Raw genomic sequence first — 5,441 nt, 5'->3', positions numbered from 1 at the left:
AGTACCCCATGCTACGCCCGAAATACCATATTAGGTCTTGAGAAACAAGTCCTGTGGCGACATGGTACCCCAGAAAGAATTGAGTCAGATAATGGGACTCATTTTAAAAATTCTCTTGTAAATACTTGGGCCAAAGATCATGGCATTGAGTGGATTTACCATATTCCCTACCATGCACCAGCCTCAGGTAAGATTGAACGATACAATGGGTTGTTAAAAACTATGCTGAAAGCAATGGGAGGCGGTACATTTAAGCACTGGGAGAAGCATTTGGCAGAAGCCACCTGGTTAGTCAATACCAGAGGATCTATCAATCGTGATGGTCCAACCCAGTCCAGCTCCCTACATACCATAGAGGGAGATAAAGTCCCTGTTGTACATGTAAGGAATATGTTGGGAAAGGCAGTTTGGGTTATTCCAGCCTCTGAGAAGGACAAACCTCTTCGTGGAACTGTTTTTGCCCAGGGACCTGGGTCCACTTGGTGGGTGATGCAGGAAAACGGGGATGTTCAATGTGTACCACAAGGGAACTTGATGTTGAGGGAGTGTGGTCAGTAATTCCTTGTGCGTGTGTTTATATTTGGTTTGTATATATTAAGCATGATGTAGTGATGTAGAATAAGGGGTAGAATGTCATGGTTTCCTGATTTTTCATTATCAGTATTCCACATCATAACATCATGCAATGCACTGGGGGTTTGACTGCTGATGCGCAAGTTCCGGGTGCCTGTCCGGAGGAGAAGAACTGCGTTTCCCCAGGGGACTTCACGGTCAGCGAGGAGATAGAACTCCCAGCAAGGTCACCTGATGCTCTCTTCTCTGCCTGCGCTTCTCTGCCTGCGCTTCTCATCTCAGCGTTGTGTTAAGGCCAATCCACCATCAATTTCACACTCTCTCTCCTTATAAAATTCTGCTGATACCATATTTAGTAAATTACTTTGTTTTACCTCAGATTGTTGCCACTGTTTTCAATTATTTCGGGATCCCCTATTTTCTTTTTTCCAGGGGCGCGGATCCCTCCGCCCTTCTAGTCACAGAACTGGGCCGAACCAGCCCGTAAACCGTTGACATCAACTGTATTTGTATTTTAAAAAAATCACATTGATTTAAGCACTTTATCTCAACAGGAGGTGATGTCACGTTAGTTTTCCATATATATATATTTTTTTAACATTTGTATAAAACTTTCATAAGATATCAAATAGCACAACAAACTTGCTTACAAAGTCAAGACAATGGAAATTACAGTACAACTACTTGAAACTGGAAGCTGAACAAGTCAGGAGACAAGTGTTTTGAAGGAGATGCTGTTCTAAATATTAATTTTGTAAGAGATTGTCTCTATCCTCTGTCAACTCCCCCCCCAAAACGACAACGCAGTTTTGAGTTCTACAGGACCTTTAAAAAAAAAAAACTTAATATAATTACTAACTATCACACAATCATCTAGAATAATTACCGTCCTTTAAAATTTAATCTTATAACCTCTGAAGAAACAAACCCAAGAGACATACCTCTTCTAAAGTAGGGATAATCTTCTTCAATATTTCTCCAATTGTCTCTGTATCTGCATTTATACTCAAGATGCTGTCAGAAGTCAGTGTTAGAAAACATGGAAGTTTAAAAAAAAGTAGTAGCAGTGAACGTCATATTCATAATTATATATGAAATTCTAACAAGACTTAACTATATAGAAGAACATACAATTCCCCATCTAGAGTAAACCTGCTCACTGAATTTACAACACATGCATCTGGGTTTATGCTCATATATTCATGATAAATATAAGAATAGGTAGGTCTTGCTGAGAGAGTAAGCAAGCGTGAACTTTCAGGAGGGCTCAGATTAAATGGGCAAGAAATTCACACAGAACTGAAGCACAAGTGAATACCCATGTTCCTCATCAACACTAATTTAGGATATCCTTTATATTACATTGTTAAAAGTGGCACACAATTCTTGTGAAAAAGTGTAGATGCAAGTGGCCAATGCTGCATCTAGAGTGAGATTGTGAGACCAGTGAGAAATTAGATTGTTAATGGGCTCTGCAATAACAGAAATGCAAATAAAAGACAAAACAAAGAAATTAAAAAAAAGAAAAAAACATCTTCAAAATAAAAATGGAACACAAACAAGAAGTGAAGGAAAGTGAACCAGTTATTTCATCAGAAATAATTAAAAACAGACACTATTGGGAGGAGCAAGGTGGGCCACAAAGAGCAAGAGACTCTGGAAGCAATTTGATTTATAATACAGTGAATACGCAGCACTTGAAGCCATAATCCTTTCATCAAAATAAAAGCAGTAGATTGTTTAAGTGGGCAAGTCATGTAAAAATTCAGTAACAGAAAGACTTAATAGGTTAGATAATACAGAAAACCTGAAGAAAAATACAAACAAAACAATATACAGTCTATACATGGATACTATTTAATTATATAAGTGGCAGATAATAAAATACATTTATCTGTTTCTAATCAGGCAGCAAGGCATAAACTGTTGGGACATACCGCTCGGGGCCACTGCTGTCTGGGACTGAAACACTTGCATTGTACTGCATTGGTCATGGACGTTCGTGGATGTCGGCATTGGGCATGGGTATTCAATCAGAAGTTGTCAAGTATGGTAGCCATTTGGCAATGGGCACATTTTTGGGCATAGCCAAGCAGGGTTTTCACATGGGCGTTCAGGGGCGGATGGGCCAATGTCACGGTGGGCAATGCAAGGGCAAGACGATCCAGTACATGGGCAACGGAGATATATGGCCAAAAACAAAAATACCAAAAAAAAAACAGCACAAGGACAGGGAAAAGGGGGAAAAAGCAATAAATTTCAATTTAGTACAAACTATACTTATTATTCTCCATTAATTACACAAGCTTAAGTTATTCTGAAGATTACCATAACAAATCGCTACAATGACCAGCTTAACAGCATGGATCTTAATGAGTTATTTTTATCTGTCTAAACTACTTTTTACTTTTAACACATTAAGTTTCAGTAGCAGGCTGGCTCATGAGGGTAGACACAAAACTTGTTGAGCTCCGTATTACTAAAACATTGGGCAAATTGGGAAAGCAAGCATTCTAAATCAATTTAAGTTATACTGACTAATATGATGTATTTATTTACTTAAAAGCAATGAAACAAAAACATTAGCTGACAAAGTCAGTGAGTGCCTGAATGATTCCTGAACATTAAAAATTAATTTTCAATACTAGTCACTATAGGTCATGAACTTAGTTGGAACTGATTCTGCAATGATATATTACCAAATATTGTGTTGAATACAGTCTTGCTTAGAAAAAAAAAAAAACGCTGGAATTGTAGCTGATGCTAAATACAGAAGTGTAAATGAATTAAATTCAAGAAAAACTGCCAAATGTTATTAACATATTAATACTGAGCATATCTCTAATCACGAGTCATTCCACTACAAAAATTGAATAGATTAGCCATGACCACTTAAAAACACTTCAGTGTAAAGTGGTTTTTTTATTGTTCTATACACACACTTAAATCATGCAAACTTAACATTCATGCTTTTGCGCGTCATGTCCAAGCTATTTGATAGCAACAGATGGACCATTATTTTTCCCTCCCCTAAAAGGAAATTAAAGCATTGTCTATCACTGAGTTAAGCCAGCCACCTGTAATGGCTTTCAATAGAATTATTCACACATATGCAAAATGGTACAGTTAAGGGTTTTAATCTTTGCCAATATTTGTAATTAAAGATATTAATTCAATTGAACTGCATAATGTAGAGAAAACCAGACTGAAAGCAAAGTAGTTTAATATAAACCTACCATCCTACATGACTCAAGCTGGAATTTAATTACAATACAAACTGAGAAGCCTGTTATCTCCTCTAACAATCATAAACAGCTTATAATTAGCCTATTGATGACTAGAGTTGAATTTATAAATTTATAGAAATGTACACAATGAAGTTTTCTATGTAGTGCTCTCAAAGAACTGGTGCTAAATCAATTCAAAACTCATACTCACATCTGTACGAAGTGCCTTAATATTTTTGCCACCTTTTCCAATCACTGCTCCAGCATTCTGTAAAGTAGTTTTCAGAAGAAATGTTATGCTAGCGCTGCATAGAATGTGTTTTTGAACTGAAAACTAAGAACAATCTATTTCTGCATTACCTTGTGGGATAGGATTTATTTTACTTTTGAAAGGTTCAAATAAAATTGAAACATACTAATGTGGCTCAGGGCTGTTTATTTTTTTTATTTTTTATTATTTTTCTTTGGAAGCACGTTTGCAAATTTCACATTTGCACTCTGAATGTTTGATTATTTCGAACATTACCTCTGGCTTATACCTATGTAACTCAACATACCACTCAGACACAGTCTAAAGAAGGTAAAGCCAATACAAACAATTGTTCATCTCCAATTGCTAAAATAAACAGGAATAAACTGGCAGATATTCAAGGATACTTGAAAAACTACAATTGCGACTGAGCTGCTTCAAGAACTACACACAAAATTAGTGCTTTTATTACACAGTTCATACACAAAGCTAACAGCACACAAACATTTTGCAGCACTTCATGCAACTTGATGAATCAGCATAAATGCTATGCACAGTTAAGGTAACATTTCCCCACCCCAACACAAAAGACAGAGTTACTTCAGACCATGCAAACATCTGTAATGACTGGAAACACTAGAATAGATTAATAAATAGCAGCTTTACTGTTATAATTTATACTATCCAAAGAAGCAATTGCAATCCCTAAAGCATCAATCTCATTTTTTTCTTCTTGATACATACATATTTAGTAAATCTAAGAAAACTACTAAAATTTGGACAGAAGTCCTCACCTTGCCTCTCATATTTGATTTACAATCATTAGCTGATCCTTCTCTAAACTGCTTGCTTTCTGAAAACTAACAAAACAGCCACTCCCTTCAAAAACAAGGGCCTTCCCTTTAACACCGAGGATAATTCAATTGCAATACCCTTCTACTATCATTACAGAATCACAGAATCGTAGGGGTTGGATGGGACCTCTGGAATAGTTTGCAGAAGACAGCATCCAGGAGGGTTTTGAACAACTCCAGAGGAGACTTCACCACTCTGGGCAGCTTGTACCAGTGCTCCGTCACACGTTCAAATAAGTTTTTCCTCATGTTCAGATTGAACTTCTCGTGTTCCAGTTTGTGACCATTGTCCCTTGTCCTGTCACTAGGCACCACTAAAAAGAGCCTAACCCCACCCTACCTTTAACTATTTATAAGCACTGATAATATTTCCTCTTGGCCTTCTTTCCTCCAGGCTAAATAGTTCTAGGGATTAGGAATTGGCTGGTTGGATGCAGCCAAAGGGTTGTGATCAATAGTTCTGTGTCAGGGTGGAGGCCGGTCACAAGCAGTGTCCCTTAGGGTCGGTCTTGGGACTGGTGCTCTTCAACATCTTCA

The 5,441-nt window shown here is 37.3% G+C and overlaps 1 long non-coding RNA gene across 1 annotated transcript; it reads right to left on the bottom strand.

The window, feature by feature from the left end:
• Positions 1 to 1,546: 1,546 nt before the first annotated feature.
• Positions 1,547 to 4,097, bottom strand: LOC104917185. The gene is made up of 3 exons (XR_796777.3): positions 4,012 to 4,097; positions 2,511 to 2,554; positions 1,547 to 1,587 (listed from the first exon to the last, which is right to left on the bottom strand). It is a non-coding gene; the product is annotated as an uncharacterized LOC104917185 (long non-coding RNA).
• Between the last annotated feature and the right edge of the window lie 1,344 nt (positions 4,098 to 5,441).

Source organism: Meleagris gallopavo, unplaced genomic scaffold (genome assembly GCF_000146605.3).
Source record: "Meleagris gallopavo isolate NT-WF06-2002-E0010 breed Aviagen turkey brand Nicholas breeding stock unplaced genomic scaffold, Turkey_5.1 ChrUn_random_7180001957315, whole genome shotgun sequence".
In the NCBI taxonomy this organism is placed as follows: Eukaryota; Metazoa; Chordata; class Aves; order Galliformes; family Phasianidae; genus Meleagris; species Meleagris gallopavo.
Note: the sequence above shows the minus strand (reverse complement) of the source record. Positions and strands in the feature narration are given on the sequence as shown.